At 43.9% G+C, this 7364-nt stretch overlaps 10 non-coding genes across 10 annotated transcripts; all 10 read left to right on the forward strand.

The window, feature by feature from the left end:
- The first annotated feature begins 179 nt into the window (after positions 1-179).
- Positions 180-298, forward strand: LOC150074834 (5S ribosomal RNA). Its single transcript, XR_016548003.1, has one exon. It is a non-coding gene; the product is annotated as a 5S ribosomal RNA (ribosomal RNA).
- Positions 299-887: 589 nt separating this feature from the next.
- LOC150074835 (5S ribosomal RNA) lies at positions 888-1006 on the forward strand. Its single transcript, XR_016548001.1, has one exon. It is a non-coding gene; the product is annotated as a 5S ribosomal RNA (ribosomal RNA).
- A 589-nt stretch (positions 1007-1595) lies between these two features.
- LOC150074836 (5S ribosomal RNA) lies at positions 1596-1714 on the forward strand. Its single transcript, XR_016547984.1, has one exon. It is a non-coding gene; the product is annotated as a 5S ribosomal RNA (ribosomal RNA).
- A 589-nt stretch (positions 1715-2303) lies between these two features.
- LOC150074837 (5S ribosomal RNA) lies at positions 2304-2422 on the forward strand. The gene has a single exon (XR_016548005.1). It is a non-coding gene; the product is annotated as a 5S ribosomal RNA (ribosomal RNA).
- Positions 2423-3010: 588 nt separating this feature from the next.
- On the forward strand, positions 3011-3129 carry LOC150074838 (5S ribosomal RNA). Its single transcript, XR_016547985.1, has one exon. It is a non-coding gene; the product is annotated as a 5S ribosomal RNA (ribosomal RNA).
- A 588-nt stretch (positions 3130-3717) lies between these two features.
- Positions 3718-3836, forward strand: LOC150074839 (5S ribosomal RNA). The gene has a single exon (XR_016547993.1). It is a non-coding gene; the product is annotated as a 5S ribosomal RNA (ribosomal RNA).
- A 588-nt stretch (positions 3837-4424) lies between these two features.
- Positions 4425-4543, forward strand: LOC150074840 (5S ribosomal RNA). Its single transcript, XR_016548004.1, has one exon. It is a non-coding gene; the product is annotated as a 5S ribosomal RNA (ribosomal RNA).
- Positions 4544-5131: 588 nt separating this feature from the next.
- LOC150074841 (5S ribosomal RNA) lies at positions 5132-5250 on the forward strand. The gene has a single exon (XR_016547987.1). It is a non-coding gene; the product is annotated as a 5S ribosomal RNA (ribosomal RNA).
- Positions 5251-5838: 588 nt separating this feature from the next.
- Positions 5839-5957, forward strand: LOC150074842 (5S ribosomal RNA). Its single transcript, XR_016547994.1, has one exon. It is a non-coding gene; the product is annotated as a 5S ribosomal RNA (ribosomal RNA).
- Positions 5958-6546: 589 nt separating this feature from the next.
- On the forward strand, positions 6547-6665 carry LOC150074843 (5S ribosomal RNA). Its single transcript, XR_016547988.1, has one exon. It is a non-coding gene; the product is annotated as a 5S ribosomal RNA (ribosomal RNA).
- Positions 6666-7364: the final 699 nt, after the last annotated feature.

Here is a 7364-nt window from a genome sequence, read left to right on the forward strand (position 1 = left end):
ATTATTATGATTACCGCGTGTTCAGTTATGTAGCTGCAGCAGTACGAATTAGACGAATTCTTGCCTTAGATTCCATGTAACAGAACCGAGATTTCATGGCGTTTCCGATAGGAAACGTTATGAAATCCATGGAAGAGCAAAGTCAGCCACAAGTAGCCCTATTACAGGCTCTTCTACCAGCCAACTATCATACTAGGCTGAATACACCGGTTCTCGTCCGGTCACCGAAGTTAAGCAGCGTTAGGCCCGGTCAGTACTTGGGAGGGTGACCACCTGGGAATTCCGGGTGTAGTTGGCTTTTTGCCCTTTTTTTGACATTAGTTAATGCAGAAACAGAAAAAAAAAAAAAATTAGTTAATGCAGAAACGCTGCTCATATTTTTCCTCAAGATCACAGCATCGATTTTCAAAAACATCAGTGCAACTACACTGAGGCCGGCCTCAGTGTAATTTAGTTTGCGGCAATTAAGCGTAATTTGCAGGGATGCATAGCGCTGTCGCACCGTAGGGCGTCGAACTTACCACAGCACCTTTTTCTCAGTAATCACTTGCCGATAGATACTAGGAGAGTGAGTGAGACCGGTAATAGCCTTAGACTGGACGCTGACGATGTGCGCTAATCTCGTAACCAGGTCAGCCTCTTTGGTCACGAGGATTGTTTCCTCCCCTCAAATTTCTGTTTCGAACGCGTATTATTATTTCTATTATTATTATTATGATTACCGCATGTTCAGTTATGTAGCTGCAGCAGTACGAATTAGACGAATTCTTGCCTTAGATTCCATGTAACAGAACCGAGATTTCATGGCGTTTCCGATAGGAAACGTTATGAAATCCATGGAAGAGCAAAGTCAGCCACAAGTAGCCCTATTACAGGCTCTTCTACCAGCAAACTATCATACTAGGCTGAATACACCGGTTCTCGTCCGATCACCGAAGTTAAGCAGCGTTAGGCCCGGTCAGTACTTGGGAGGGTGACCACCTGGGAATACCGGGTGTAGTTGGCTTTTTGCCCTTTTTTTGACATTAGTTAATGCAGAAACAGAAAAAAAAAAAAAATTAGTTAATGCAGAAACGCTGCTCATATTTTTCCTCAAGATCACAGCATCGATTTTCAAAAACATCAGTGCAACTACACTGAGGCCGGCCTCAGTGTAATTTAGTTTGCGGCAATTAAGCGTAATTTACAGGGATGCATAGCGCTGTCGCACCGTAGGGCGTCGAACTTACCACAGCACCTTTTTCTCAGTAATCACTTGCCGATAGATACTAGGAGAGTGAGTGAGACCGGTAATAGCCTTAGACTGGACGCTGACGATGTGCCCTAATCTCGTAACCAGGTCAGCCTCTGTGGTCACGAGGATTGTTTCCTCCCCTCAAATTTCTGTTTCGAACGCGTATTATTATTTCTATTATTATTATTATGATTACCGCGTGTTCAGTTATGTAGCTGCAGCAGTACGAATTAGACGAATTCTTGCCTTAGATTCCATGTAACAGAACCGAGATTTCATGGCGTTTCCGATAGGAAACGTTATGAAATCCATGGAAGAGCAAAGTCAGCCACAAGTAGCCCTATTACAGGCTCTTCTACCAGCCAACTATCATACTAGGCTGAATACACCGGTTCTCGTCCGATCACCGAAGTTAAGCAGCGTTAGGCCCGGTCAGTACTTGGGAGGGTGACCACCTGGGAATACCGGGTGTAGTTGGCTTTTTGCCCTTTTTTTGACATTAGTTAATGCAGAAACAGAAAAAAAAAAAAAATTAGTTAATGCAGAAACGCTGGTCATATTTTTCCTCAAGATCACAGCATCGATTTTCAAAAACATCAGTGCAACTACACTGAGGCCGGCCTCAGTGTAATTTAGTTTGCGGCAATTAAGCGTAATTTACAGGGATGCATAGCGCTGTCGCACCGTAGGGCGTCGAACTTACCACAGCACCTTTTTCTCAGTAATCACTTGCCGATAGATACTAGGAGAGTGAGTGAGACCGGTAATAGCCTTAGACTGGACGATGACGATGTGCCCTAATCTCGTAACCAGGTCAGCCTCTTTGGTCACGAGGATTGTTTCCTCCCCTCAAATTTCTGTTTCGAACGCGTATTATTATTTCTATTATTATTATTATGATTACCGCGTGTTCAGTTATGTAGCTGCAGCAGTACGAATTAGACGAATTCTTGCCTTAGATTCCATGTAACAGAACCGAGATTTCATGGCGTTTCCGATAGGAAACGTTATGAAATCCATGGAAGAGCAAAGTCAGCCACAAGTAGCCCTATTACAGGCTCTTCTACCAGCCAACTATCATACTAGGCTGAATACACCGGTTCTCGTCCGATCACAGAAGTTAAGCAGCGTTAGGCCCGGTCAGTACTTGGGAGGGTGACCACCTGGGAATACCGGGTGTAGTTGGCTTTTTGCCCTTTTTTTGACATTAGTTAATGCAGAAACAGAAAAAAAAAAAAATTAGTTAATGCAGAAACGCTGCTCATATTTTTCCTCAAGATCACAGCATCGATTTTCAAAAACATCAGTGCAACTACACTGAGGCCGGCCTCAGTGTAATTTAGTTTGCGGCAATTAAGCGTAATTTACAGGGATGCATAGCGCTGTCGCACCGTAGGGCGTCGAACTTACCACAGCACCTTTTTCTCAGTAATCACTTGCCGATAGATACTAGGAGAGTGAGTGAGACCGGTAATAGCCTTAGACTGGACGCTGACGATGTGCCCTAATCTCGTAACCAGGTCAGCCTCTTTGGTCACGAGGATTGTTTCCTCCCCTCAAATTTCTGTTTCGAACGCGTATTATTATTTCTATTATTATTATTATGATTACCGCGTGTTCAGTTATGTAGCTGCAGCAGTACGAATTAGACGAATTCTTGCCTTAGATTCCATGTAACAGAACCGAGATTTCATGGCGTTTCCGATAGGAAACGTTATGAAATCCATGGAAGAGCAAAGTCAGCCACAAGTAGCCCTATTACAGGCTCTTCTACCAGCCAACTATCATACTAGGCTGAATACACCGGTTCTCGTCCGATCACCGAAGTTAAGCAGCGTTAGGCCCGGTCAGTACTTGGGAGGGTGACCACCTGGGAATACCGGGTGTAGTTGGCTTTTTGCCCTTTTTTTGACATTAGTTAATGCAGAAACAGAAAAAAAAAAAAATTAGTTAATGCAGAAACGCTGCTCATATTTTTCCTCAAGATCACAGCATCGATTTTCAAAAACATCAGTGCAACTACACTGAGGCCGGCCTCAGTGTAATTTAGTTTGCGGCAATTAAGCGTAATTTACAGGGATGCATAGCGCTGTCGCACCGTAGGGCGTCGAACTTACCACAGCACCTTTTTCTCAGTAATCACTTGCCGATAGATACTAGGAGAGTGAGTGAGACCGGTAATAGCCTTAGACTGGACGCTGACGATGTGCCCTAATCTCGTAACCAGGTCAGCCTCTTTGGTCACGAGGATTGTTTCCTCCCCTCAAATTTCTGTTTCGAACGCGTATTATTATTTCTATTATTATTATTATGATTACCGCGTGTTCAGTTATGTAGCTGCAGCAGTACGAATTAGACGAATTCTTGCCTTAGATTCCATGTAACAGAACCGAGATTTCATGGCGTTTCCGATAGGAAACGTTATGAAATCCATGGAAGAGCAAAGTCAGCCACAAGTAGCCCTATTACAGGCTCTTCTACCAGCCAACTATCATACTAGGCTGAATACACCGGTTCTCGTCCGGTCACCGAAGTTAAGCAGCGTTAGGCCCGGTCAGTACTTGGGAGGGTGACCACCTGGGAATACCGGGTGTAGTTGGCTTTTTGCCCTTTTTTTGACATTAGTTAATGCAGAAACAGAAAAAAAAAAAAATTAGTTAATGCAGAAACGCTGCTCATATTTTTCCTCAAGATCACAGCATCGATTTTCAAAAACATCAGTGCAACTACACTGAGGCCGGCCTCAGTGTAATTTAGTTTGCGGCAATTAAGCGTAATTTGCAGGGATGCATAGCGCTGTCGCACCGTAGGGCGTCGAACTTACCACAGCACCTTTTTCTCAGTAATCACTTGCCGATAGATACTAGGAGAGTGAGTGAGACCGGTAATAGCCTTAGACTGGACGCTGACGATGTGCGCTAATCTCGTAACCAGGTCAGCCTCTTTGGTCACGAGGATTGTTTCCTCCCCTCAAATTTCTGTTTCGAACGCGTATTATTATTTCTATTATTATTATTATGATTACCGCGTGTTCAGTTATGTAGCTGCAGCAGTACGAATTAGACGAATTCTTGCCTTAGATTCCATGTAACAGAACCGAGATTTCATGGCGTTTCCGATAGGAAACGTTATGAAATCCATGGAAGAGCAAAGTCAGCCACAAGTAGCCCTATTACAGGCTCTTCTACCAGCCAACTATCATACTAGGCTGAATACACCGGTTCTCGTCCGGTCACCGAAGTTAAGCAGCGTTAGGCCCGGTCAGTACTTGGGAGGGTGACCACCTGGGAATTCCGGGTGTAGTTGGCTTTTTGCCCTTTTTTTGACATTAGTTAATGCAGAAACAGAAAAAAAAAAAAATTAGTTAATGCAGAAACGCTGCTCATATTTTTCCTCAAGATCACAGCATCGATTTTCAAAAACATCAGTGCAACTACACTGAGGCCGGCCTCAGTGTAATTTAGTTTGCGGCAATTAAGCGTAATTTGCAGGGATGCATAGCGCTGTCGCACCGTAGGGCGTCGAACTTACCACAGCACCTTTTTCTCAGTAATCACTTGCCGATAGATACTAGGAGAGTGAGTGAGACCGGTAATAGCCTTAGACTGGACGCTGACGATGTGCGCTAATCTCGTAACCAGGTCAGCCTCTTTGGTCACGAGGATTGTTTCCTCCCCTCAAATTTCTGTTTCGAACGCGTATTATTATTTCTATTATTATTATTATGATTACCGCGTGTTCAGTTATGTAGCTGCAGCAGTACGAATTAGACGAATTCTTGCCTTAGATTCCATGTAACAGAACCGAGATTTCATGGCGTTTCCGATAGGAAACGTTATGAAATCCATGGAAGAGCAAAGTCAGCCACAAGTAGCCCTATTACAGGCTCTTCTACCAGCCAACTATCATACTAGGCTGAATACACCGGTTCTCGTCCGATCACCGAAGTTAAGCAGCGTTAGGCCCGGTCAGTACTTGGGAGGGTGACCACCTGGGAATACCGGGTGTAGTTGGCTTTTTGCCCTTTTTTTGACATTAGTTAATGCAGAAACAGAAAAAAAAAAAAATTAGTTAATGCAGAAACGCTGCTCATATTTTTCCTCAAGATCACAGCATCGATTTTCAAAAACATCAGTGCAACTACACTGAGGCCGGCCTCAGTGTAATTTAGTTTGCGGCAATTAAGCGTAATTTACAGGGATGCATAGCGCTGTCGCACCGTAGGGCGTCGAACTTACCACAGCACCTTTTTCTCAGTAATCACTTGCCGATAGATACTAGGAGAGTGAGTGAGACCGGTAATAGCCTTAGACTGGACGCTGACGATGTGCCCTAATCTCGTAACCAGGTCAGCCTCTGTGGTCACGAGGATTGTTTCCTCCCCTCAAATTTCTGTTTCGAACGCGTATTATTATTTCTATTATTATTATTATGATTACCGCGTGTTCAGTTATGTAGCTGCAGCAGTACGAATTAGACGAATTCTTGCCTTAGATTCCATGTAACAGAACCGAGATTTCATGGCGTTTCCGATAGGAAACGTTATGAAATCCATGGAAGAGCAAAGTCAGCCACAAGTAGCCCTATTACAGGCTCTTCTACCAGCCAACTATCATACTAGGCTGAATACACCGGTTCTCGTCCGGTCACCGAAGTTAAGCAGCGTTAGGCCCGGTCAGTACTTGGGAGGGTGACCACCTGGGAATACCGGGTGTAGTTGGCTTTTTGCCCTTTTTTTGACATTAGTTAATGCAGAAACAGAAAAAAAAAAAAATTAGTTAATGCAGAAACGCTGCTCATATTTTTCCTCAAGATCACAGCATCGATTTTCAAAAACATCAGTGCAACTACACTGAGGCCGGCCTCAGTGTAATTTAGTTTTGCGGCAATTAAGCGTAATTTACAGGGATGCATAGCGCTGTCGCACCGTAGGGCGTCGAACTTACCACAGCACCTTTTTCTCAGTAATCACTTGCCGATAGATACTAGGAGAGTGAGTGAGACCGGTAATAGCCTTAGACTGGACGCTGACGATGTGCCCTAATCTCGTAACCAGGTCAGCCTCTTTGGTCACGAGGATTGTTTCCTCCCCTCAAATTTCTGTTTCGAACGCGTATTATTATTTCTATTATTATTATTATGATTACCGCGTGTTCAGTTATGTAGCTGCAGCAGTACGAATTAGACGAATTCTTGCCTTAGATTCCATGTAACAGAACCGAGATTTCATGGCGTTTCCGATAGGAAACGTTATGAAATCCATGGAAGAGCAAAGTCAGCCACAAGTAGCCCTATTACAGGCTCTTCTACCAGCCAACTATCATACTAGGCTGAATACACCGGTTCTCGTCCGATCACCGAAGTTAAGCAGCGTTAGGCCCGGTCAGTACTTGGGAGGGTGACCACCTGGGAATACCGGGTGTAGTTGGCTTTTTGCCCTTTTTTTGACATTAGTTAATGCAGAAACAGAAAAAAAAAAAAATTAGTTAATGCAGAAACGCTGCTCATATTTTTCCTCAAGATCACAGCATCGATTTTCAAAAACATCAGTGCAACTACACTGAGGCCGGCCTCAGTGTAATTTAGTTTGCGGCAATTAAGCGTAATTTACAGGGATGCATAGCGCTGTCGCACCGTAGGGCGTCGAACTTACCACAGCACCTTTTTCTCAGTAATCACTTGCCGATAGATACTAGGAGAGTGAGTGAGACCGGTAATAGCCTTAGACTGGACGCTGACGATGTGCCCTAATCTCGTAACCAGGTCAGCCTCTTTGGTCACGAGGATTGTTTCCTCCCCTCAAATTTCTGTTTCGAACGCGTATTATTATTTCTATTATTATTATTATGATTACCGCGTGTTCAGTTATGTAGCTGCAGCAGTACGAATTAGACGAATTCTTGCCTTAGATTCCATGTAACAGAACCGAGATTTCATGGCGTTTCCGATAGGAAACGTTATGAAATCCATGGAAGAGCAAAGTCAGCCACAAGTAGCCCTATTACAGGCTCTTCTACCAGCCAACTATCATACTAGGCTGAATATGCAAAAGACAGAATAGATCTCGGGAAAATTCTGGAAACAAACTCAAGAGTGACCTACACAAAAATGATAAGAAGCACTATACCAC

This window comes from Mastigoproctus giganteus, unplaced genomic scaffold (genome assembly GCF_048544385.1).
Source record: "Mastigoproctus giganteus isolate SK-2022 unplaced genomic scaffold, ASM4854438v1 scaffold_56, whole genome shotgun sequence".
Lineage (NCBI taxonomy): Eukaryota > Metazoa > Arthropoda > Arachnida > Uropygi > Thelyphonidae > Mastigoproctus > Mastigoproctus giganteus.